General features: G+C 36.4%; 1 protein-coding gene across 3 annotated transcripts in view; it reads left to right on the top strand.

The window, feature by feature from the left end:
* The window catches only part of LOC123566563 (sorting nexin-24-like), a 223,908-nt gene that overhangs the window by 23,421 nt on the left and 186,983 nt on the right, over positions 1-13,504 (top strand). The gene's annotated exons all lie outside the window — the stretch shown is intronic.

The following is a 13,504-nucleotide window of genomic DNA, read 5'->3' as shown; positions in this document are numbered from 1 at the left end:
TAGAGACCATTTGTCTTGAGGCCCATTTTATCAATCAAGACTGTTTCATTAGAGATAATTACATATATTTAGTGACTACAGGCCTGAGAGAAATTATACCATGCCTCCAATCCAAAAATAGCTCCAAAAAAGACTCTACTCCAAATTGACTCCAAAATCAACTCCAAATTTGACTCCAAAAAAAGACTCTACTCCAAATTTGACTCCAAAATCAACTCCAAAACTGACTCCAAAAAAGACTCCACTCCAAATTTGACTCCAAAATCGACTCCAAAGTTGACTCCAAAAAAGACTCCACTCCAAAATCGACTCCAAATTTGACTCCAAAAAAGACTCCACTCCAAATTTGACTCCTGGTTTGAGAATTGACTCCAAAATTGACTCCAAAAACGACTCCAGACTCCACTCCACCACTCCACTCCACGACTCCACTCCATATTTTACACGGTGCCATTGAAAATACCTATGCTATTTAATTTTCTACCTATGTATGCCTGTCTATCAGTCAAATAAGGTATATCTTGCTGCGACTTTATAAATCAAAGCGCTCAGAGCGCTGATGGTGGCTGCTAATCAATGTTTAAAATATTACAAAGAAAGCGACAGCTGAGGAATTGTTAATATAAACCATAAGAACTTTTTTTTCATTTTTTTTAATATTCGGCTTTGGTTTCAAAATTAATCCTTTTTCGCTGCCAGTCATTGTTTACATACACACTGATTCAGTCTTTAACGAATAGTTTTGATCCTTTTTGATTATTTGTGACGAAAACTACAACATAAATTACATCGAAGACGTTTTACTATGAATAAATAATATAAGCCTTTTCTCCAAATCATTCAGCTTTTAAGATTTCTTTTTAAAGCTTTTGGGCAGTGTCTGTCATGAATTATTATACACACTGATTTAGTCCATATCAGATAGCTGTGGTTTCCATGAGACTTTTGTGAAAGAAAACAACACAAACATGCACCACAAATGCACCTCAGAATGTCAGTTCTGCAGCCAGTGTATTTTAGAGGTGCATTAATTATCACTCCATCTGTTATACTCAAAAGTTGGCTAGACATAACAGCAGGCTTCGCAAAAATGCTGGACATTAAGTCAGACAAACTTACAACTTTAGTCAGACCGAGAAAAAAGTCGAAAAAATGTAACTGGCAAAACGAAACCGTTTTAATTTTCATACATATATTTGTATCCAGATATATTGAGACGCACCATGAGAAAACCAGCATAGTGCGTTTGCGACCAGCATGGATCCAGACCAGCCTGTGCATCCGCGCAGTCTGGTCAGAATCAATGCTGTTAGCTTTCAAAGCCTATTGCAACTAGAGAAACCGTTAGCGAACAGCAAGGATCCTGACGAGAGTGGTGTGCGGATCCGCAGTTTGATCTGGGTCCATGCTGGTCACAAATGCACTATGTTGTTTTTCTCATGGTGTGACTCGAATGAATTTAGCTGAAGTGAACAGAATCTGTCTTGAAACAATTCAGTTTTTAAGTTGGTCAAATCTGTTATCCGATGACTTGCTACAGTCTGACAGATTGCCTTTTCAAAAAGGCGAGTATTAGTATCATCGCTGCGCCCACTTTCACGGGCTTACAAGTTGATGAAATCGTGATACAATAGCACCACTTAGTGAAAGCGAGCTTGCAACACTTCTCAGCCTGGGTGACCTGTTGGACGTTGATAATTCGTGTTTTGTCAGACGAAATTATACCGAATACATGTGTATCTATGCATACATATAGTATCTTATATTGTACATTTGCTTAAGGAAGATTACCCGTGAGGGAATATTATTTAGAAAACATACATGTCTTTGATTCTCACGGCAGGTCACATTGCAAACAATATCGAATGAATTTTAACTGAATGTTCTTTTATTTTTGTTCACTCTCGTATTACTAAGCATGTTTTAGTATATTTTGTTCTTGATATAACGATGAACTGTACATGTTCAAGTTATATCAATAAAGTATTGTCCTGTTCATAAACCATCTCACTAAATTTGTGCTAATTGCTTTAATTGGCAGTATCAACGCCTGAGGAAATCCATATCATTGCTAATTATCGATTTTCTATAAATAGCCTAATTAACATGTGGTCATATTTTTGCGTGCTTGAAACGAAAACGAGACAATGCAGTGGAAAATTCAGTAACATTCTTAGATCACTAGGGTTGCATTAATATAATATCTTACAATTTGATAGCTATGACGAACATTTAAGTTTGTTCTGACATATTTGAAAAGTGTTACAACTTACTGGAAAAGCTATCAGAGGTACAAACTGGTATTGTCTATGGACCGGAAATGTTTGGAAACTTTTCCGTTGAAAATCCGTTTCTATTTTTAGCCGCGGATTATTGCAAGCAGAATTCATTGTTCTTTATCAAATAAAGCCTTAAATTTCCGGAGTTATACATTTGACACTGCGGTTAGGAAACATTTTTGAATTTGTCAGTTTGGATTCCCAGGCTAGGTTTCTATATATATATATGCTACCTTTTCTACGTTATAAGCTACGTGACCTCTGGTGCAGTACTATGCTATAGCTAGTCAATATCATCGCTCCAGTTCAGGTGACATGAGGTCATCGTTTTTTCACGTGACCATAAATTTGCATAATTGTATTCATACACGTGGTTGTTTTAATTAAAACGTTGACTTCAGTTTGTATTGATTTTAGTCGCCGAATTTACATTAAAAATGGTATTAAGGCATATATTGTAGCTTTGCATATTCTGCACGTTGTGTAGATAATTGTTTACCTGGAAAGCTTGGAACTATTTTTGGTTGTGTTGTTAGGATGGTCTTAAGAACTGACAAGATTTCTCAAATGGAGTATTCTTTTTGACACTGGCGGCAGCAGCCGCCAAAAACCTGTTTTATAAATAGATGACAGTCTGAAGAATATGCTTATTGTTACATTTCATCCATATATTAAGTATGTCTGTCTGTCTGTGATTTACTGAAGATAGAATCTGTAATAGCATGTCCTTGAACTTCAATGAAGTGGCTAAAAGAACCATTTTCAGATTGGACCAGATGTTTAAATCATGCATGCCGATGTACCATGTACAAGGTTTTTAATAAAATTTTATCCTGCTCTGTTCTGTTATAAAACTCTAAAACAAATAATGTAGATAATGGCTTAGCGCAAAACGGTTGTAACTTATATGAAATAAAGAAGGAGTTACAACCGTTTTGCGCTAAGCCCGCGATATGCACTGCATTTATTCTCTAATAAAGATCGTATAAAAATGCTCATGCTGAAAACATATCTTAAAAAACATTTTCCTTGTAAATTATAAAGAACGTTCAAAAAGAAATGAAATAAAGTCAAAGCCTTAAATACTCTATCCTGAAACACGTAATAGGAATTTCGGAACAAAAACGTGTCATACACTGGCTCATGTAAATTGATAAATTATCTCTACTGACATGAAATTGCATTGTGTAACAATTATTTTGTTAAAATAACAAAACAAATACTCATTTTTGACCATACATGACCTGTTTCACACTTGATCTAGGAATCATCAAGATAAGCATTCTTCCTAAATTTCATGAAGATAGGGTCATAAAATTGGCCTCGAGAGACAAGCTTTCCCTTTGATTTGAGTTATTTTGATTTTAGCTCACCTGTCACATAGTGACAGGCTGAGCTTTTGTGATCTGCCTTCATTCATCGTCCGTCCGTCTGTCTGTCCACAAGTTCTTTTGAACACGATAGAGACTGCACTTTGCAATCAATTTTAATCAAATTTGCACACAACTTGTATTTGAATAATATCTCGGTTCCTTTTGAAACTTGGCCAGACCCTATCATGGGTTCAAGAGTTATGGCCCCTTAAAGGGCCAAAATTTGGTGTTTTGGTTTGTGAAAACGATTGGGACCACATTTTGCAATAAATTTTAACTCTTAGCCTGCTGGCGGCAGATGATTATGCCTTTGCGACCAGTGCAGACCAAGATCAGCCTGCACATCCGTGCAGTCTGATCATGGTCTGCACTGTTCGCTATTCAGTCAGTAAATTTTCAGTGAAAACCCTTTTGAATAATAAGTGGTACTGTCCAAATTGAAAGATGGTCCAGTCCATTATAGAAATATAGCAGGGTAAGGGTTAATCAAACTTGCACACAACTTGTATTGGCATAATACCTCTGTTCCTTTCGAAAACTGGCCAGATTAAAAGCTTGTTAACACTCTAGAGGCCACATCCTATCCCCATGACACTTGGTCAGAATGTTTATCTTGATCCCTGAACCAAATTTAAAACTGGGTCATATGGGGTCAACATCTAGGTCATCCGGTCAAATCAAAGGGAAAGCTTGTCTCTCAATTTTATGACCCTATCTTCATGAAATTTGGGGAAAACTTATCTTGATGATTCCTAGATCAAGTGTGAAACAGGTCAAAAACTTGGTCATGTGCTCAAATCAAAGGGAAAGCTTATTAACATTCTAAGAGGCCATATTTATGACCCTATCTTCGTGAAACTTGGTAAGAATGTTTATCTTGATTATTCCTAGGCCAAATTCGAAATGTCAAGGCCAAGTTTAACAGGTGAACGATATAGGGTCATCATGACCATCTTGTTGTAATGTTTGAATGAAATTTATTACATCTGAATATGCCAATGAACAATTTTAAGCATGGTCCTTCATAACTTGGTTCTTCACAATTTTATAAACCGAAAGTAATGAAGTAACTTCATTGTTCTTGATAACAAAGAATAAAGCCTATGTATGCATTACTGATGTTCGTGTGTTTACTAAATGGCAATATCACTATCTTTCTAAAAATGAAATTCAATTGTTACAGTGTTTACAATGAAACAATTCCAAAAATGTCTTCACAAACTGTGAGAATTTTAAATAAAATCTCCACTGTAGTGCAAAAATGTTATCAAAATTGCGATTTTCCCATAAACTCCAATTACAAAATCTTGTTTAAGGTCCAGATTCTTTCAAATCAGTCTAATAATAAATGCAAGCATGAGAATATATATATATATTGCGAATTTTTCTTAGTATGTCATGAAATTCTAAAATGGAGTGGTTTAATCAAATTCTACATTGTGGATTATATTTTACCTTTAATATGCAGAACTACGGTAATTAAATCCACAAAAATGTGTACTTGTTTTATTAACAAAATAATTGTTACACAATGCAAATTCATGTCAGTAGAGATAATTTATCAATTTACATGAACCAGTGTATGACACGTTTTTGTTCCAAAATTCCTATTACGTGTTTCAAGAATAGAGTATTTAAGGCTTTGACTTTATTTCATTTCTTTTTCTTTATAATTTACAAGGAAAATGTTTTTAAGATGTTTTCAGTATGAGCATTTTTATAAATCTTTATTAGAGAATAAATGCAGTGCATATCTACATTATTTGTTTTTGTGTAAGGCATTACCACTGTATAGCAGAGTTTTATAACAGAACAGAGCAGAATGAAATTTTATTAAAAACATGTACGTGGTACATCGGCATGCATAATTTAAACAACATCTGCTCCAATCTAAAAATGGTTCTTTTAGCCACTTCAAGGACATGCTATTACAGATTCCATCTTCAGTAAATGACAGACAGACAGACATACTTAATATATGGATTAAATATAACTATAAGCATATTCTTCAGACTGCCATGTATCTATAAAACAGGTTTTTGGGGGCAATGCCCCCAGATTTAACAAACCATCTTTCAGTTTTCTTGTTGAGCTTATGACCAAACTGACAACACATAGAAAACAAGTTCCAAAGTATTTACGAAACATAACATTCATATTGCATTTTGCAATTATATTTTCGATCCAGATATGATTAAATAGATCTACACATTTTATATCAACAACAGTATGTGAAGAAAACTAAATTGCATTATAAATAGCTACAGCTTTCGAATTTGGACCACATGCACAGTGTTGTGTACGGAAATGAAATTTGACCTTGAGCTAGCCAATAATTCTTGAAATTTGGAACACTCAAAAATGGCACATTGGTGGGCGCCAAGATCACTCTGTGATCTCTTGTAATGTTGTGTCGCGCGTAGCTCCAAAGTATTTGACCTAGTCACCAAAGTTTACAGGAATGTTGGTCAGCATGTGCAGTTGTGCACCTGGGGTTTTGCGTCTAGATTCATTCAGTATTGTAGGAGTTATGGCCCCTGACCTAGGAAAAAATTTGTGTCCCTTGTTATGTAGTGGGGGCATCTGTGTCCTATGGACACATTTCTAGTTTTTATGTAGGTTTCTCTGATTGAAGCTTCTGTTCGTTCAAATATTGACAATTTTATTGATTCAAAAATGTACCCTTTATTCATATTCATAGATAATATTCATTATGCAATGATCATGCGCTTAGTTATTTTTTTGGCTGGTGATGTCCATCCCAATCCCGGGTCAGTCAAAAATCTAATGGTTGTTTTTCTATACTACATCAGAATATAGAAGGAGTATTCGCAACAAGTTAGATTATATTAAAGACAATTTTCTTGACTTCGATGTTATCTGTTTTACCGAAACTCACTTAACGCAAAGTATTTCTGACTTGCAGATGAAACTTGAAGGATTAGATAATATCTTTCAGAAAGATGTTTCATCACATTCAGGTGGTATCCTAGTCTATTGTAATTCAGGATTACAGCCAAACGATTAAATGACCTTGAAACTATTTTACCGGAATCTCTTTGTATTAGAATTAAAGATCATAATAAAAACTTTATTATTGCAACAATCTATAGGCCACCAAATTCCGCTATCGACTTCTGGCAAAGATGTGATGTTCTTGTTGCCTTAGAAATATCAGATAATATTATTTTAGTTGGTGATACAAATGAAGACCAGTTAAATGTAACAAATCGTAAATTGAGAGACATACTTACTCTTAATAATATGACAAATGTAATTAATAAACCACTCAAATAACACACAGTACAAGCACTTTAATTGATATTATTGCATTAACAAATACTGTAATACCGCTGGATTCTGGAGTTTTTGAAACGCCATCAAATATTAGTGATCACTTTGATACATACGTTTATGTTTCCAGGCCAGGACATGTTACACCCGTCGAGTGTGGAACTACCACCAAGCCGATTTTGACAAATTAAATAACTCGATAAACACCACTGATTGGTCAGCTCTTAACTCAGACTCTCTAGACGTAGCCACATCTTTTTTCGAAAAATCATTTTTAGATCGAGCTAAAACATGCATTCCTACTAAAGTTGTACAAATCTGTCCAAACAACAGACCTTTGTACAACTCACTTATTCATACTACATCTCTGAAACGTGATCACAGGCGAATTGCTATTCAGTCTGGAAAACCATCAGATTGGCAATGTTACAAGAAAATAAGAAATTGTATTAATAATATGAAAAAACACCTAAGCGAACAATTTTATAATATTTTTGAATTCTCCATGAATGATTTAAGTTCTACAAATCCTAAACAATATTGGAAAACAGTTAAAATGCTAGTCAAGGAAAATTCTAAAGCCGAAGAAGAAATTCCGCCCCTGAAAAACGAAAATCATGACACTGCTATTTCTGACGTAGATAAAGCTACATTTTTGAACGATTACTTTGTGTCAGTATTAACTCTTGACGATTCCAGTTCTGTTCTACCCGAGTTTGCTTCAAAGTCTATTGCAACTCTTTCCCACTTCACTATTTCAGAGCAAGTCATGTAATTGATGTTTTAGATAACTTAGTTGTCAACAAAGCCTGTGGGCCAGATGGTGTTAGTCATAAAATGTTAAAGGGATGTTCGAAAACCATAGCTAAGCCACTTTGTACTTTATTCAATAGATCTCTCATCTTGAATAGATACCCAGCTTCATGGAAAATTGCTAATGTAATGCCGCTTTATAAGAAAGGAGAAAAGTCTTTACCATCTAACTATATATAGACCAATTTCACTGATTATAGTTGTGTAGGTAAAGTAATGGAACGAGTGATTTTTAAATATTTGTACAATCATCTAAACTTCAATCTTATATATAAAAATCAGTCAGGATTTCTTCCTGGACACTCCAGCGTGTACCAACTTATAGATATCTATAAGCAGATCTGTACATGTCTTGACGAGAAAAAAGCAACTTGTATGGTTTTCTGTGATATATTGAAAGCTTTCGACCGAGTTTGGCATAAAGGCCTTATATTTAAACTGAAGCAGTATGATATTTCAGGAAATTTGGTCAATTGGATAACAGATTACCTGGAAAATAGATCTCAGAAAGTATTTGTAGGACAATCGGTTTCAAATAGTAGGTCATTAAATGCAGGCGTACCTCAAGGATCAGTCTTGGGCCCTCTTTTATTTCTTGTATATGTAAATGATATTGCTGATTCTGTTATAAGTACCGCTAGACTATTCACTGACGATAGCTCACTTGCTACATCTTCACCAGACTCCGTTTATATATAAACTTTTAAATTCAGATTTAGAAAAAATTTCCAGTTGGGCGAAACAGTGGCCAGTAAAATTCAATCCTTCAAAAACTGAAGTCATGTTTTTCTCCTTTAGAGATATAGCTCAACCTTCGTTAACCTTTAATAATACCCCCCTAAACTTTGTTGACGATCACAAACATCTGGGTCTTACAATAAGTCATGATGGCTCCTGGCACACCAGTATAAACAATATCACTAATCCTGAGCTTCAAAAGTACTCGGCTCGATGAGAATGTTAAAATTTAAAGTTAAAAGATCTACTCTTAACAACATTTATATATCGTATCTAAGACCTCTGCTCGAGTATGCGTCAGTTGTATGGGATAGCTGTACTCAATTTGAAAACAAGGTGAGCTTTTGTGATCAGCCTTCATCCGTCGTCCGTCGTTTGTGCGTCCAAGCATGCGTGCATCAACAATTTCTTGTCTGCACGATAGTGGTTTCATTTATGATTTTATTTTAACAAAACTTGCACACAACTTGTATCACCATAAGATCTCGGTTCCTTTCTCAAAATAGCTAATTTTGGCCCTTTTAGGGGCCATAACTCTGGAACCCATAATGGGATCTGGCCGGTTTAAGAAAGGAACCAAGATCTTATGGTGATACAAATTGTGTGCAAGTTTGGTAAAAATCAAATCATAAATAAAGCTGCTCTTGTGCAGACAAGGTCAAAATAGCTGATTTTGGCCCTTTCAGGGGCCATAACTCCGGAATCCATAATGGGATCTGGCCAGTTCAAGAAAGCAACCGAGATCTTATGGTGATACAAGTTGTGTGCAAGTTTGGTTACAAGAAAATCATAAATGAAACCTCTATCGTGCAGACAAGAAATTGTAGACGGACGGACGCACGCACGCACAGACGTATTACCAGGAAGAAGAAGAACTGGCCAGATCCCATTATGGGTTCCAGAGTTATGGCCCCTAAAAGGGCCAAAATTAGCTAATTTGACCTTGTCTGCACAATAGATTTTTACCAAACTTGCACACAACTTGGTTCCTTTCTTGAACTGGCCAGATTTCATTATGGATTCCAGAGTTATGGCCCCTGAAAGGGCCAGAATTAGCTTTTTCAATCTTGTCTGCACAATAGCAGCTTCATTTATGATTTTATTTTAACTAAACTTGCACACAACTTGTATCACTATAAGATCTTGATTCCTTTCTTAAACTGGCCAGATTCCGTTATGGGTTCCAGAGTGATGGCCCCTGAAAGGGCCAGAATTAGCTATTTTGACCTTGTCTGCACAATAGCAGCTTCATTTTTGATTTGAATTTAATCAAACTTGCAAAAAAACTTGTGTCACCATAAGATCTCGGTTCCTTCCTTGAACTGGCCAGATTCCATTATGGGTTCCAGAGTGATGGCCCCTGAAAGGGCCAGAATTAGCTATTTTGACCTTGTCTGCACAACAGCAGCTTTATTTATGATTTGATTTTAACCAAACTTGCACACAACTTGTATCACCACAAGATGTTGGTTCCTTTCTTGAATTCCTTCATGGGTTCCAGAGTTATGGCCCCTTAAAGGTCCAAAATTGCAGCCATATAGAGACTTCATTTATGGTTTTATTTGATACAAACTTCCAAAATATCTTCAACAACAATAAATCTTGGATTCCATGACAAATCAGATCCAGTCGTAGGTTCCAGAGTTATTTTATATCTGATTACCTCCCCAGATTGTTATCAAAATGGATTTATATCAGTAAGTACTTATAGGACTTATTTGAAATTTCATTATTGTTATTAGTTTGACTGAGACAATCAGGGTAGATAACTATGGACTGATTTTATCTCAAATTACCTCCCTTTATTTCAAATTAAAATAGGTATATCTCCATAACTAATGAAGATACTGATCTGAAATTTCATTTATGTCAACAGATTTATTTGGCAGATCCTTCTTTTGTTCACTTACAATAAATTTTTTTTAATTACTTCCCTTTTACGTTACTATAAATAGCTTATTTTTAGTAACTTTTTTATTATTGGCCGTAGGGAAAAACCAAGACCACTTTTCTGTGGTACCTCCAATTTTTAGGTGTATTTTGACATATCTGTACCTTGTAAGAATTTTTTTTTCTTTTTGGTTAAATTTCTTCCCTTTGTTGTTCCTGTCCTTCGAAATTAGATATTTTTTCTGAGTACCTTCTAGTCCTCAAGTGCAATGATAACAGGTGAGCGATATAGGGCCATCATGGCTCTCTTGTTTAAATGTAGCCATTATGCCAATGCTTGTCAATTGTTATTTATTAATACTGGAAGATTTCATCCTCTTAGTACTCACAAATTACTTCACAGAATTGATTCACTAACTGATGAGGAGAACAAATCTTTGTTTTTAGAAGTACAAACTTATATAAAAAATACACATCAATTCTCTAGCACTGCCTCCTGATCGTTTGACTATATATTTGATTTGAAAACTCTGGGTTGGACTGGGAGTGGGGATGCGGCAGCAGCTGCGATGAGGGTGCACTGATTCATCTTACGCTTGACTGTGTTTGTTTGTTTTTTCGATTTTTTTTTCACTTTTCTTCTATCTAATAGTTTATTATCTTAACTCTTCTACTATGTAAGTAAATTTATATCTGAAAATAATATTTTTGTTAAGCATATAATTTTTCCATTCTAGTCCATACAAAAATCTGCCATTTAGTTTAATCTAACATTAATTTGACAGCCAGGGACGGACTGACTTCTAATGTTGGCAAAACTTGTGGTCCAACCCTTTTGTATTATCGCACCTTTGCAAAGTTATGAATGTATCTTAATGTATAGTAGTATTATATTTCATGATGTAATGTTTGTTTGCTGTTGTATATATATTTATATAATTATGTATCTGTAAATTATTGTCTTGATGTACATTTACCATGAATGCCTTGTGTGATAATTACAACAAGGCAGTCTGAAAGACAGCTAAATCCCCAGCCACTGCTATGGATAGTGAAAGGGTAAACCTTTGACCTTAAGCAGTGACCTTGACCTTGAACTGACATGGCTGACTCATGAATTCTGCACAACGTCTTGATGAGGTGATCATTTGACCAAAGTTTCATGAAAATCCTTCAAGGGGTTTAGGAGATACAGAGCTCAAACATTTGACCTTGAGTTGTGACCTTGACCTTGAGTTGACATGGCTGACTCATGAGTTCTTGATGAGGTGATCATTTGACCCGAGTTTTATGAAAATCCTTCAAGGGGTTTAGGAGATACAGAGTGGACACAAAATGGAAGGCTCAAACCTTTGACCCTCAGTTGTGACCTTGACCTTGAGCCGGCATGGCTGACTCATAAGTTCTGCACATCACCTTGATGAGGTGATCATTTGACCCAAGTTTTATAAAATTCCTTCAAGGGGTTTAGGAGATACAGAGCGGACACAAAATGGAAGGCTAAAACCTTTGACCTTGAGTTGTGACCTTGCCTTTGAGCTGGCATTGCTGACTCATGAGTTCTGCACATCGTCTTGATGAGGTGATCATTTAACCCAAGTTTCATATGAATCCTTCAAGGGAATTAGGAGATACAGAGCAGACACAAAATGGAAGGCTCAAACCTTTGACCCTCAGTTGTGACCTTGACCTTGAGCTGGCATGGCTGACTCATAAGTTCTGCACATCACCTTGATGAGGTGATCATTTGACCCAAGTTTGAAAATCCTTCAAGGGGTTTAGGAGATATAGAGCGGACACAAAATGGAAGGCTCAAACCTTTCACCCTAAGTTGTGTCTTTGACCTTGAGCCATCATGGCTGACTCATGGGTTCTGTACATCGTCTTGATGAGGTGATCATTTGACCCAAGTTTTATAAAATTCCTTCAAGGGGTTTAGGAGATATGGAGCAGACACAAAATGGAAGGCTCAAACCTTTGACCTTGAGTTGTGACCTTGACCTTGAGTTCTGCACATCGTCTTGATGAGGTGATCATTTGACCCAAGTTTCATGAAAATCCTTCAAGGGATTTAGGAGATATGGAGCGGACACGAAAGTGTTACGGAAGGAGGACAGAAGGAGGACAGAAGGACGGACAGAGACCATTCCTATAACCCCCCACCACTTGTGGTGGGGGATTAATAAAATATGATTAAACTAAACTAACTAAAAGGCCTTACATCTGATTCTGCTGAACCTTTCCTCAAGCAAAATAAGGAATGGCCTTTAGACTTACACAGTCTGTTGAGATTAAACATTTCCCATTTATTAGTCCCCTACTGGTTGAAAACCAGTTTCGGGGACTATAGGAATGCGCTTTTCCGTCATTCCGTCCGTCCGTCTGTCCGTCCGTCCGTCTGTCCGTCCGTCCGTCCGTCCGTCCGCAATTTCGTGTCCGGTCCATAACTCTGTCATCCATGAAGGGATTTTAATATTACTTGGCACAAATGTTCCCCATGATCAGATGACGTGTCATGCGCAAAACCCAGACCCCTAGCTCAAAGGTCAAGGTCACAATTTGAGGTCAAAGGTCAACAAGGCTTTTTTCCTGTCCGGTCCATAACTCTCCCATCCATGAAGGGATTTTAATATTACTTGGCATAAATGTTCCCCATGATGAGACGACGTGTCATGCGCAAAACCCGGACCCCTAGCTCAAAGGTCAAGGTCACAGTTGGAGGTCAAAGGTCAACAGGGCTTTTTTCCTGTCCGGTCCATAACTCTCCCATCCATGAAGAGATTTTAATATTACTTGGCACAAATGTTCCCCATGAGAAGACAACGTGTCATGCGCAAAACCTAGACACCTAGCTTAAAGGTCAAGGTCACAATTTGAGGTCAAAGGTCAACAAAGCTTTTTTCCTGTCCGGTCCATAACTCTCGCATCTATGAAGGGATTTTAATATTACTTGGCACAAATGTACCTCATAATAAGACGATGTGTCATGCACAACTTTCAAACCCTAGCTCAAAGGTCAAGGTCACACTTAGCAGTCAAATTTTAACATAGCATGAACAGGTCTGTTTCGTGTCTGGTCCATAACTCTGACATTCATTAAGGAATTTTAATATCACT

The sequence above is a fragment of the Mercenaria mercenaria genome, chromosome 8 (genome assembly GCF_021730395.1).
Source record: "Mercenaria mercenaria strain notata chromosome 8, MADL_Memer_1, whole genome shotgun sequence".
Taxonomy (NCBI): Eukaryota; Metazoa; Mollusca; class Bivalvia; order Venerida; family Veneridae; genus Mercenaria; species Mercenaria mercenaria.
The sequence above is the reverse complement of the archived record's forward strand: the minus strand, read 5'-3'. Positions and strand labels throughout refer to the sequence as shown.